We start from the raw sequence: 13,209 nt of genomic DNA, 5'->3' as shown, positions 1-13,209 counted from the left end.
ATGCTGATGACAAGATGGAGCTCCACTCAGCCCCAAAAGCAGACCATCTTCTGGGGAAACATCTGTAACCATGAAGCTCAACTTCTCCCATTGGACTCATAGAGCATTACTCCGTGTCAAAAGAGATGGCGCTTCCCAATGGGGACAGAACATGGAACAACAAAGCTCTGCAGGCACAGAGCACACAGACACACTTTGGCAACGTCTGCATTTGCTCCTTATCCGAGGGGACAGGCTGTAACAAACAGAGCTCCGTGGGCATGGAGGCTGACAGGGACGCGGTGAGGCTCATGCAGTCAGACGTCGCATCCATCACAGCATCCATCACAGCAACTGGGGACGTTCACATCCAGAGCAGCGCGGCCAAGGAAACCACACGCAGGGACTGCAGGATGGAGCAGCAGCTCTCAGCCTTCAGAGCAGCCATGGAGGAGCAGGCAGAGCTGCAGGCAGAGCCCAGCGCTGCTGTGTGCCATGGGGTGGGCAGTGGGCACAGCGCGAGGGTGGGAGCTGCTCAGGGAGCTCGGCTGAGCGACTCCAGCCCGCGGCCTTCCCCCCTTTCACATCCAACCCAGCAGCCTCATGGCTTTGCTGCCTTATATGCTAACTGCACCACACATATGTGGCCCAATACAATCCCTCCTTGCTCCGTGCTGCCCAGGCAAGCCACAGTGTTGGACACCCGATGCTCTGAACACTAATGGCCACCCCAGGAGGTGCCAGAGGCACAGCGTCCAACACATCAACACTCACCTCATTGCCTTAGAGCAGCACTAATTTGAGCAGCGCTGCTGTTGTCCCACACCCCGACCTGGCACCTCCTGCGGTTCCTTCCCTTCCATCCGCACCAACAAGCAGCTCACCGTGCACATCAAAGAGCTGCTGCTATCTACAGACAGCAAAATGTAACCTGGGCATGCAGGGAATACAGCCAGCTGCTGCCACACCCCAAGTGCAGAACCCCATCATCTCATTTGGACGCTGAAACTCCATCCTTCCTTGACCCGAGGAAAGGAAATTCATTCTGCTGGGAGCTGCAGGAGCCAGCAGCAATAGCACAATAAATCCCCTAATACATGAAGTCAATGCTGCTCAGAATTATTACGGACACAGTGTAGAGCATTTTAATTGATTGGAAGCAATATCAGCCAAAGCAAGGCTACATCCCAGCAGCTCAGCCTGCCAGGACCTGAAGGAGCCTCCAAACAGGAGGGGAGTCAGCTCTGTGAATGGGCAGATAACAGTAGGACAAGGGGAAATGGATTGTATTGAAGGAGGGCAGATGGAGGGTGGATGTCAGGGGGAAGTTGTGTACTGTGAGAGTGGGGAGGTGCTGGAACAGCTGCCCAGAGGCTGTGGATGCCCCGTCCATCCCTGGAGGTGTTGAAGGCCAGGTTGGATGGAGCCCTGGGCAGCCTGGGCTGGTATCAATGTGGAGGTTGGTGGCCCTGCCTGTGGGGGGGGGTTGGAGCTTCATGATCCTTGGGGTCCCTTCCAACCCAACCATTCTGTAATTCCATGAGCTCTCAGAGCACGGGCTACTCAAAATCTCTGTGCACAGGGCTGCATTCACTGCCATGACACAGCAGCAGCACCCAGGACACCAGAGCTGCTGAAACAGCCCACCATGGGCTCTGGTTACAGACATGAGAGCCTCAGCAGGAGGCCACGTCCCTCTGGGTGAGGAGCCCCAATCGTCACCTCTCTGCTGTGGGTCACAGCCTGGTTGTGTGGGCACTGTGTGCTCTGTGGGGCACCCAGCTGCCATCAGCCCCGCTGGGAAGAAGCTCTTCCATTCTCTGAGCCCAGCACTCACATTTAGGATTTCCAGCTAAAAATCAGAGCAAGTAAGGGGAGATTCATCATGTAAGGTGTAAGCAGAAAGCGATAACCACACCTGATGAAAGGGAAGAAGGGGAGATGGAGGTCACAGCGGTGCAGCCAGGTAAGTTCAGATCATTAACATTTAGCTGTTCGCTATAGGATTGCATATCACCTTTCTGAGGCACAAAGGAGACCATCTTACCCCTTCTCCCAGCTGCCAGCCTGGCACACAGCACTCCTACCCAGCCAGCGTGGGCTGCATGTGAACCTTCCTGGCTCCCCCTCCACACATGCAGCGTTACAGAGCCAGCACAGGCTCACAGCGCACCCAAGGGCAGCAGATAACCACGTCCTGGTGGGAGACTAAAGGAAAACAGGAAAACAGCCACTGGGAGAACACAGCGCTGCAGCCTCAGGCACTGCAGACCCCCCCCCCTTCAGCCAGCGGACACTGAGCTGAGCCCATTTGGTTTCTGGCACGTTGCTCCAACCCCCCACCACAGGCAGGGCCACCAACCTCCCCATTTCAGAGCAGCCCAGGCTGCCCAGGGCCCCATCCAACCTGGCCTTCAACACCTCCAGGGATGGACGGGGCATCCACAGCCTCCCTGGGCAGCTGTTCCAGCACCTTTAAGACCTGCTCCAGCCTGAGCCATGCTATGATTCTATGGATGTCCAGGCAGGATCGTACTGGGGCTGACTCTGGGTATCACCATCACTAAATGCTTCTGTGGGGTAAGGCTGTGCCAGAGTCCTGAAATACCTCCAGAGAGCAGGAGATCAATCACCCCACCTGCTTAAGAGACGTCCTCATTGGCACAAAGCTTCTGTGCCAACAGAGCGAGAAAACAGAGATGGGTGATTTCATCCATCAGGGCTATGGACCCGCTGTACTGGGCTTTAAAACCAAGTTAGAAGCAGCCAAACAAAGCCATGCAGCTGGCAGCCCCCACCTGCCCTGCACAACCACGGCCCCCAGCAGCGCCCGGCGCTGCTCCGCCGACTCAGCACACTTTTGTCCCAGCACATAGTTGGAGCTCTGCACACTGACCGCCTGGTCACCACCATGAGGTCATTCCCAGCAGCAAACTTGATCAAAAAGCTGTTTGTTACATGCTGCTGTGCGGCTGCAAGTTGGCTGGCTTCAGTCTGTGAGTCGATAGGAAAGGCGTTTCATGGGAAGGTTCAACTTTGGTAATCAGAGTTCATTTCTTAATAGAAAATATTTCTTCTTCCTACCTCCATAGATTGCAGAACACACATAAACACCCTGAGATCTTAGGAGGAAGCTTCTCACCCAGAGGGTGGTGACGCACTGAACAGGTTGCCCAAAGAGGCTGTGGATGCTCCATCCCTGCAGGCATTCAGGGCCAGGCTGGATGTGGCTCTGGGCAGGGATGGGGCATCCACAGCCTCCTTGGGCAACCAACCCTAAAGACAAAAGCCAGAAGCCATGGTTGGGCTGCCTGATCTTAGTGTCCTTTCCCACCTCAATGAGTCTTTGATTCTGTGCTTCCCAACACCTGAGCACATCAGTTGTTGAACCTCTTTCCAGCTCTCCACTGCCCCGTTACTCCAGTCACACAACACCTCTCATCTCAGCCATGAAAAGCCAAAGAAAACCAGATGCGGAATTAAAGCTGGCCACTGTGTAGAGCACAACTAAAAGGCACAGTGGCATTTATCAACAGCTGGATCACAGCGACGAAGTGCAAAGATGAAAGTCTGGAAGACACAACAGTAGTTAGGAATCCAAAGACCCTTAGCTTGCACGGCATGGACTCATCAATAGCACAGCTCTCAGGGCACAGCCTGTCTGTCCCCAACCCATCAGAAAGCAGCACAGATGTTTCACCAAGTTTTGCCCCTTGGCAACTTTGTCTCTGGCCCAAACAGCTGCTGCTGCAGCTCACCCACACTGCGGCCTTTCAGCCTCAGCTCGCGGGAATGAATGAGTCACTTCATTAACCTCCGGCTTATACAAAAGAAATGTGGAAGCAGGCGGCCCTCCATCCCAGGGAGACCCAGGCCCTCCATCACAGACACCCAGGCCCTCCATCAGAGCAGCCCAGCGGGCATCTCAAACAACTTTAAAAAGAGTGAGGTATGCTAACACAGTGAAAACTAGCTGGGAGAGACCAACCCACCAGCAGTGTCCAGGTTAGGAATACAGGAGCTGAGCCCCTCCTGTGAATTAAAGCATCCCCCCCATCCTCACCTCCCTCTTGGTACTTGTTTAAATGCAATAAGCACAGCTTTCATCTCCAACTCGTGGCTCCTGGACTTTGAAAGGCTGAAGGAGAAGCTCTCAGAGGAGATAAGCAGTGATGTGGGGCAATCAGAGCCGCGGGTCTGATAAGTGGTGCAGGAGGACAAAGGTAGCAGCAAGCAGCACAGAAACAACACTGCCTTCACTTGGAGCTGTGCTGTTTCCTCCCTAACATCAGCACTTGCCTGCTTGCAGACTGCTCACCTCCTGTAAATGAAGGGCATTTTTCAAACAGCAGAGGCTGCAAAGCAAACAGTGCAATGACAGCACTCAGCCTCCAGCCTTCCACCTGACCCACAGCCATTCTGTGTTCACCCCCACGTGCTACAACAGTGGGCACAGCCACAGCATCTCCCTGACCTCCAGCAGTCAAAGCAATCAGTGGCTCCTTATCTCAGCCCACTCCTCTGCTGTTGCACTGAACCATCCGCTTATATTCCCCCGCTCCCCAGCACATTCCTTTCCCTCCCCTGATGCAGCATTCCTTCTGCCCCCTATCCCACTAATCAAAGTTGAGGCCTGGATCTCCTGCTGCAGGAAGGGACACAGCTGCCCTCTGGCACTGCCCTCTGCCTGTGCCCACCAGCAGCTCCCAGCTCAGCCCACAGCTAAAGGTGCTTAAATAATCAGACCCAGCCGCCTTTAATTTGAAAATGAATTTCACTTCAGGCCAAATCAAGGCGACAGGCTCACTGTGTAAGTGACTCAGTAACTCGGGACGTTATCTGCCTCCAACAGCAGGCATTAAACATTCAGCATGGAGAGCAATGCTCCTCGTGCTTATCGGCGCAGGCTGTTGGACACTGAAACAGAAGCACTCCCTGCTCCTCACTCTTCTGTTCCAGAGGATCGCTGATAACTCTGTTTATATCTTATTCCACACTGTCTGAGCTGTGAGGTTCCTCCTATGTGCTGCTAAAATTGTTCAGTAAAGCAGGAAAGCGTGGCTGCATGGGTCCACAAGGACAAGGTGAATGCATGGCAGCACTGGGTGTCACCCACTGCTGTGCGTCCATTGTGCCACCCCCATCAAATCTGCAAGTCAATCACTGCACTCATTAAAATACAGCACAGAGAAAACTCCCCCTGGAAGAGCTGGGATGAGAAGGGTCTGTAACACACCACACCTCGCTGCTCCATCCCCTCTGCATTCAAACTCACATTTCTGCAATCAAATCAATGGCCAGAAGTGCTGGACGGGATGGAGGCCTGCTGCAAAACAGGAACAAACCCGCATCAATCCCCTGCAGATTTTCAGGGTGAGTTCTGCACTGTGTAATTTTCTGTTCACGTTCAGCCACAGGATGACATCAGCACCCCAAACGCCATGAGGAGATGGAGAGCTTGCCAGAGTTCAGCTGGGAAACGTAATAGTTCCAGTCAGCATATTTCACTGCTGGAAAAAAAGAAGGCTCCAGATAAATTACATAGCAGGGAAAATAAACATACCCAGACCCAGAGTAAGAAAAACTTCTCCTCTGATCCACTGCTGGCATTTGCAGTGTTAGGATCAGTGGGGACAGCAGGAACCAGGTGCCAGGAGCTGCCCCCTGTGGGGCCATGGGGGCTGCAGCACTGAGGTCCTGCCAGCAGCGTGATCCCTGGGGTCTTCTCCAGCCTTCATGAGCCTGAGCTCACTGTGGTACCTGATGGCTTCTCATGGTCAGCCTGAGCTCCTCCCAGTCCCCAGATGCAGCTCCTTGAGGAGAACACTGAGCAGTGACAGAAGTTTGGCTTTTCTGGACAGTTTACCCCATCAGCTGACTCAGCCATTTGGAGCCCTTAGACTGAAACCTGCTAAATTCAGACACATTTACTTTTAACTGCAATCACTGACATGGCTACCCCCCCTCCAGAGTTATTCCATTTCTCATATTCTTTCCTAAGGAAGTGGGAAAAAAAAGAATTGCCTCTTTTAGCTGGTAATCTGCATTACATAGCTCCACGCACTCTGCTGTGTGAGAAGTGCTCTCAGAGGCTTTGGGCAGCCAGGAGATAAGCGTGGCATGCAGGCCCATGGCTTTGGAGAGCTGCTCAGGGACTCGTCCAAGGCAGCCAGGCCTTACTCCCCATTCCACCCCTGCCCCCATTGCCCCCTGTGCTGTCAGCTGAGCTAACAGAACCTCCAAGCACCACGTGTGGTTTATGCTGCTCTCCTCGCCCTGCTGGCCTCACCATCAGGCACCGACCAGAGCAGCATCTCAGCACCTTCACAAGGCTCAGGGCTGCAGTCCTTTGCATTATGGCCTCCACCACTTCAGGGCTATGGTTACTAACCTTCACCATCAGTGTTAGGAAGGAGTTCTCCATTCAGATGATGCAAAGCACAGCTGCCCAGAGCTGCTGCCCCATCACTGCAGCTGCCCAAGGCCAGGCTGGACGGGGCCCTGGGAATCCAGAGCTGCTGCTGGCAGCCAGCCCATAGCAGGGCTTGGAAGTGTGTGATCTTTAAGGTCCCTTCCAACCCAAGCCGTTATCCACGGAAAGAAAATGGAACCAGCTCTGGGCTGGGAATGGAAAGAGATGGACGCAGCGCACAACAGGAGGACAACAGAAACAAATCACAAACACCATCAGAAATGAGGGAAAAAAGACGTGTAGATACCCAGAATGAAGCTTCAAGAGCCAGAATGAAGCTTCAAGAGCCAGAATGAAGCTTCAAGAGCCAGAATGAAGCTTCAAGAGCCATCTGCTCCAGGCAGGGAACTCCCTCATCCAGCTCCTCCAGCATCCCCTCCCATCTGGGGATGAGCTGAAGTTACCAGGCTGCTCCCCAGCACGGCCGCCCGCCCTCCTGCCCGGCAGACACCCGCTAAAATAACCCCCCTCTCCTCCCAGCGTCGCTTCCAGGCCATTTCCTACCCTCATTATAGAACCACAGGCTCGACTCTCGAAGGAAATCTCATTTTATCGCAGGAAGTCAGCTCCCCAGGGGGAAAACTATTAGAGATGGCTGCAGTATGTTTAAAGAAGCCCCAGCGTCAGCTGATGGTGGCCAGAATGAAGGTCTTTCGGAGCTCTGTCTTACATTACACGCTCCATCCAGCTCCCAGCAATAAATAAACCCAGCCCACATTCAGCCGGCCCATGGCAGGTTGGTGGGCAAGGAACTGATACTGGAAAATGGGCACGTGCTTCTGCAAGAAAGGAACATCACACATCAAAATAACATGAACTTTGGGAGCTCGAGGTGTTACAAACCAAGAACTGCATCGCTGACATCTACTGAATGGACATCACTGCAGCACAGCTCAATGGGCTGATTGGATTTGCAGCAGCAGCTGAAGTGCAGGATGCATTCAGATCCAGACAACGCTGCTGGTCAAACAGTCATTGCACTTAAGGGGATATCCATGTCTGCAATGCCAGTTTCAGGCAAGTTATTGAATCTCTCCTTAAAAGTGAATTCTCAGGCTGAAAATAGGTTGGGCCAAAAGCAAATAAGGCAGGGTTCCATCAAAGCAGTGCTAATGCAGATATACATCCCTGTAAATCCAGGCACTCATTCAGCAGTTCCACCAATGCAGGTCACACTAAGAGGGTCAGCCCAGGACAAACAAGTAATCCTCATTGCGATGCCTGATCCTATTGCCCCACATGCTCTGCCCAAATCCCAGGGCCCAACTATTAGTGTGTTTCACTCTGAAGCTCTGCAGTGCTACAGGGGTGGCACTTCAGCTGCTGCACTGCACAGAGCTGGGTAGGAATACGGCCATTGCAGCCATGAGCACTGACTGCAGGCTGACCACAGCCTTCAGGTCACTGTGAAGGTCCCCCTGCACAGCCCACCTCTCTGTCCTGAGGTTTCTCTGCCTTTGCAGGGCTCAAATCAGCACATATGAAGATATAATCCAAGTCACACTCCTGAAGCTGCACATCAACACCACTGCACAGCCTTCCGTTGGAGCCTTGCATAGACTGAAGTCACTACTGTACGTACTTTGAGATCCACATCCCCTGCTTAGTAAGCAGCCCAAATCAATGGCTCAGCTCCAGAACCCTCCTAATTGCTTCCATTCCATGACCAACACGAGCAGCCATTCACCCCCACCACCAAAGCCAAAGGGAAGGAAAGGCTCCGACTCACTGTTTTCCCCCATTCTTTACCTCTAATGCTGCAGACACAGCTTGAAGCCTCTCATGGATTTCTGGCTTTGCTCCTCCACTGTGAAGTTTCCAGTCACTTTTCCTATTAAGTATCCACAGACAAACCTGCTCTGGAGTTCCTGATAACCACCGCAGAGGAGCATCTCTGAGGAGTGCTTAATAGAAAAGCAATTAACAGCTTCCACAGGGTCAGAAGATGGACAGAAGCAGAACTGCCAATGTAAACAAGGAGGAGGGCTGGGAATGGAGGGCTGCGAGGAAACACAATCAATCAATGAGAACAACAGACGTTCAAATGTGACATTCCTGTATGCGATGCTCAGCCCGTTCCAGGCCAACACAAAGGGGATCCCAGCACTGACAGCGATCAAATGACCAGCAGAAATAGGCACTGTGCTGTGAGCAGAGCTGACTGCGACGCTCAGAACACCTCCATCCCAGCAGGCAGCATCCCCTGCAGCCCTGCTCTGCACTGTGAGCACAGACAGAGCTCACCCCCCTGCACTTCAGGAGCTGGAACCCAATAAACACGCTTGGAGATAAACCTGATACAAGCTCCCGTCGCTTCACTTTGCTTAAACCCCATGTCAACACCCTAAACTGGGCTCAACAACAGCTTGCCAGGCCGATGGAGCTCCAGTGTGATTGTACAAAAGGAATGATGACTCACTGGCAGGCGGGAGCGGGTTGGGAACGGATGACCTAATGCTCCAAAAGCAGCTTCGCTTTCACAGAGATCCAGCTTCAGTATGTGCAGCACCTTCCTAACACAGAGACCGCACCATCTCCAACACCATCTCCAGGCTTATTCCAGCTCAGCTGCCTGGCCCCAACGAGCAGCTCCCCACGCTCAGCTCGGTCCAACCCCGGGTGCCATCGCACAGCGCTCAGCCCCATCCTTCAGGCTGAGGGAAGGAGGAGCTGCTCAGCATCAAACAAACACGGGGGTGTTGGCATTAAAACATCAGCTCCCTTCTGTTTAACATGCAGTGAGCACTATGAGCACCGATGAGCAAGACAAGCCTGCCCTGCGTTCAGCTGGATTCCTGCTGCCTCGCAGGGGATCCTCCATCCACCAAGGGCTGATTTGACGGCCTTGTGCTCAGCCAGCAGCTGTAGGGCTTAGAGTTCCCTGCTGTAATGATGGCCCACAGCGACCGGGTGGATTTTAAAGCACACTGAGCATCCCTTGGGCTGAACCCGCGTTGTTCCCAGCCTACCTCCCATACTTGCAAATGCTCCAGATGAAAGGGGCAAAGCGTAGGTGGAGAATGGGAGTTAGTGACACAGGCTAATCAGGACTCTAATCATGCTAATAGCTGTGATTAACTGCATACTCCTCCTAGAAGCTTCGCGCAGCAGCGTGATACCGGAGCTCTGCTCATCCCCTTAATCTGCAGCTGCACCACGTGTGTCGTGGACATTCCCCATGCTCAGCCCTAATCCCACCCACACACCAAACCTTTGGGCAGGGTACAAGTGAACCTATTGCTCCTGGAAACCAGAACTGTTCCAAACAAGAGCCGATAGGAGCCGACCTCATCACACAGACCTGCCCGAGTTCTGCAGTTCAGATGGATTTGCTGCTCGTTCTGTCCGAGTCACACAGACACAGTCAGCTCTCTGCTCTCATAGGGACAGCCTGGGTTGCACAGGCCCACAGTGCTCATCCATTCCAACCCCCTGTTATGTGCAGGGTCAGCAACCAGCAGCCCAGGCTGCCCAGAGCCACATCCAGCCTGGCCTTGAATGTCTGCAGGGATGGGGCACCCACAGCCTCCTTGTTCCAGCAATACATGTATGACAACACACAAACTTAACAGCTTATTATGAAGTTTACAACTAAGCTTGTTTGGGACCGATGCACCCTCCCCAGCAGACCCCTGACACCACCCTGTCAGAAGCACTAGAGCTCACAGCATCACCCCAACATCTGTCCACAATCCTTTGGGTTTCGAATTCCACACCAGCGCAGCTTCAGGATCACAAAATGACCTCACAGTCTGACTTGGAACATCTGAAGCCTCTCAAAGCCCCTGTGAGCAGTGCAGGGCGCTCCTCCAGCCACAAACGTTTCGCTGTTTTGTTACCAAGCAAAAAAAAATCTGCATAACATCCACAGCAACCGGCTCCGCTGACCTTCCCTTCCCACCACAAATTCCTTCACATGTGCAAAACACCGAGTCATGAAGTTGGCTTCCGAGCTGTGGGAGGCCAAGGAATAACCCAGCAGGACGGCTCTGCCCGCTGCCTGTGTGCACCCAGCCCATGGGCTGCCATCCCAGCTCTGCACACACACACACACAGCCCCGACCTGCTGTGCCATCTCCATGCTGAGACCATGGAGCCCAGCCCTGCTCTACACCATCCTGCAGCCTCACTGGACTTGAAGAGGAGAAAATCAGTTTGCCGGCACTGCCACGAGGTGAGGAAGCCACACAGCGCCCTGTGACTAAGCAGAGGCTGATGTGTTTGAGCTGGGGCAGGAAGCACCAACACGGAGCCACAGGAAATAGCATCTGCCTTCCAGAGCTGCACCAGCTGCAGCTCAGCCCCATAAACCCCACAGCACTGACACCAAACACACTCCGCCCTGCAAAGCAGGTTGGAAGCGACGTGATGAGCAGCAGGCCCAAGGAAGAGACTTGGATTTCATCTCCCATTGATGCCCAGGCGAGAAAAATAAATTAACTGGGATATTTTTGGTCTAAAACAAGGTAGAGCTGTTACCTGCTTGGCTTTCATTTGCATTGCTCGGTCACAACTGCAGCACACAGCAGCCTTTGAAGCACATACAGCTTCATGCAGGCAACGTGACTTAAGGACTGAGTCACTGCTTGATGTCCATGGGGAGCTCATTACACGGGGCTGGGCTCCAGAACGGATGGGTGCAAACCAGACCTGAACCCTACGTTAATTGAGTTGAATGGCTCAGGTTCGTTTCTTGCTGGGGAAGGAGGTAACCACTAAAACACAGCGGGGTCTGGGACCTCGGATCTAATTGTGGCTCCATTCAGCAGCACTAGGGCTGACTCAGCCCTTTTGCAGACTCCAGAAGGAACACGTAATTTCTTTGTTTAAACTAAGTATTCAGCAGAGCTCATGAAACAAGCAGAGGAATGGGAACCCAGGCACCGCACAGGGCTCAGGGCCCACCACTGAAATGCCAGGGCAGCACTTCAATGTCTGTGCTGCTACTCGAGGAGCTTTTAGGTACAATGCTGAGGGGGAGAAACTTGGCTTGGAAGGAACAACTTGTTCACAAGTGAAGGTAAATGAGCTCATCTGATCAACCCATCAAATAATTGGGATATAAGTCAAAGGAAGCAAGACTTTCATGATGGGAGAGTGGGGAGGTGCTGGAACAGCTGCCCAGAGGCTGTGGATGCCCCGTCCATCCCTGGAGGTGTTGAAGGCCAGGTTGGATGGGGCCCTGGGCAGCCTGGGCTGGTATCAATGTGGAGGTTGGTGGCCCTGCCTGTGGGGGGGGGTTGGAGCTTTGTGATCCTTGGGGTCCCTTCCAACCCAAAGCACGTTGTGACTGTGTGACTTACAGGGAGACAGATGAAAGTTGTGTTATCGTTATCTCCTTAATATACACGTTGTACCTACAAAGCCCAGCAGCCACCCCACAGCGCTGTACAGCAGGACGGAGCCCTGCGGACCCTCAAACGGCTGCACGTAACGGCGGCCGGGAGGGTCTGAGGCCCAACACGGAACTCGGCCACTCACCGGGGGGCACCGGGCTGCGGGGGGGGGACGGGTCGGTGAGAAGCGGAGGCTCAAAGAGCCCGAATAACCGGCCAGCGCTGGGAGGGGCGGGGGGCGGCCGGGCTGCGCTGCGTAACGGCAGCACCGAGCGGCGGGGGGCGGCACGGACACGAGGGGCGGTTTGAGCCCCGGAACAGCGGATGGACGCGGGATAAGGCACCGGGCGGGGCCTGACGGCGCAGCCCCAACACGAACGGAACAACACGAACGGCACAACCCCGACACGAACGGCACAACCCGAACGGCTCAGCCCGGACCCGCTCAGCCCCGCCATCCCATGGCATTTCCCCGTGTCCTCCGGTCGCTCCCCCCTCACACCCCGCCGTTCCCCCGCTCCCCCCCGGTTCCCCCATGCCCCGCACCCAACACATCGCGGCCCATCCGACACGGACCCGCCGGGGCCGCCGCCCTCGGCCCCCGCCCGCCCCGCCACACAGCGCCGCGCTGCCCCGCCCCGCAACGCCCACCGCAGCGGAGCCCCCCCCGGAACGGAGCCCCGACCTCCCCCGTCCCGTCCCGTCCCATCCCGTCCGTTCGTACCGTCCCGGAGCCGCCCGCTCACACTCTCTGTCCCCTGCGGGCCCGGCGGGGGGAGGAGGCGGGAGAGGCCGCGCAGCGCTGCTGGGCCCGCCGCCCTCAGCCAATAGGAACGCGCCGCGCCCGATCTCAGCCAATCGGAGCGAGAGCAGGCAGAGGGGGCGGGGCTAAGGAAGGGCGGGGCTCAGAAGTGACAGCGGAGTGGGGGAAGGACAAGGGGAGGAAGAGAGGGAGGAGCGGGGGGCGATGGGTGATGGGTAATGGACAATGAGTGATGGGTAATGGACAATGGACAATGAGGGATGGCAATGGGCGATGGGTGATGGGTGATGGGTGATGGGTGATGATGGGTGATGGCCTCTGCCATGGTCCCCCCACCACATCCTCATCTCCAAATTGGAGGGAAGTGGATTTGATGGGTGGACAACTGGATGGATAAACAATTGCTTGAAAGGTCACAGAAAGTGGGTTGAGGTCAGTGGTTCTATGACCAGTTGGAGGCTGGTAACGAGGGAGGTGATTGTCCCTCTCTACTCTGCTCTTGTGAGGCCCCATCTGTTGCAGCCTTTCAATACCTGAAGGGAACTTACTGCCAGGAGGGGAGTAAACTCTTGGAAAGGGCTGACAATAGCAGGACACGGGGAAATGGTTTTAAGTTAAAAGAGGGAAGATTTAGGTTGAATGTTAGGGGGAAGTTCTTC

At 54.6% G+C, this 13,209-nt stretch overlaps 1 protein-coding gene across 11 annotated transcripts in view; it reads right to left on the bottom strand.

Moving 5' to 3' along the window:
- MAP4 (microtubule associated protein 4) overlaps positions 1–12,647 on the bottom strand; it is a 90,491-nt gene extending 77,844 nt beyond the window's left edge. For 8 of the 11 annotated variants that reach the window (XM_015852721.2, XM_015852718.2, XM_015852724.2 and 5 more), the window contains exon 1: positions 12,512–12,636. The gene's annotated coding sequence lies outside the window, so the exon portion shown is untranslated. Of the gene's footprint in view, positions 1–12,511 lie in introns of all 11 variants that reach the window. The other 3 variants (XM_015852720.2, XM_015852727.2, XM_015852728.2) reach the window with 3 other exon arrangements.
- Positions 12,648–13,209: the final 562 nt, after the last annotated feature.

Source organism: Coturnix japonica, chromosome 2 (assembly GCF_001577835.2).
Source record: "Coturnix japonica isolate 7356 chromosome 2, Coturnix japonica 2.1, whole genome shotgun sequence".
NCBI lineage: Eukaryota > Metazoa > Chordata > Aves > Galliformes > Phasianidae > Coturnix > Coturnix japonica.
The sequence above is the reverse complement of the archived record's forward strand: the minus strand, read 5'-3'. Positions and strand labels throughout refer to the sequence as shown.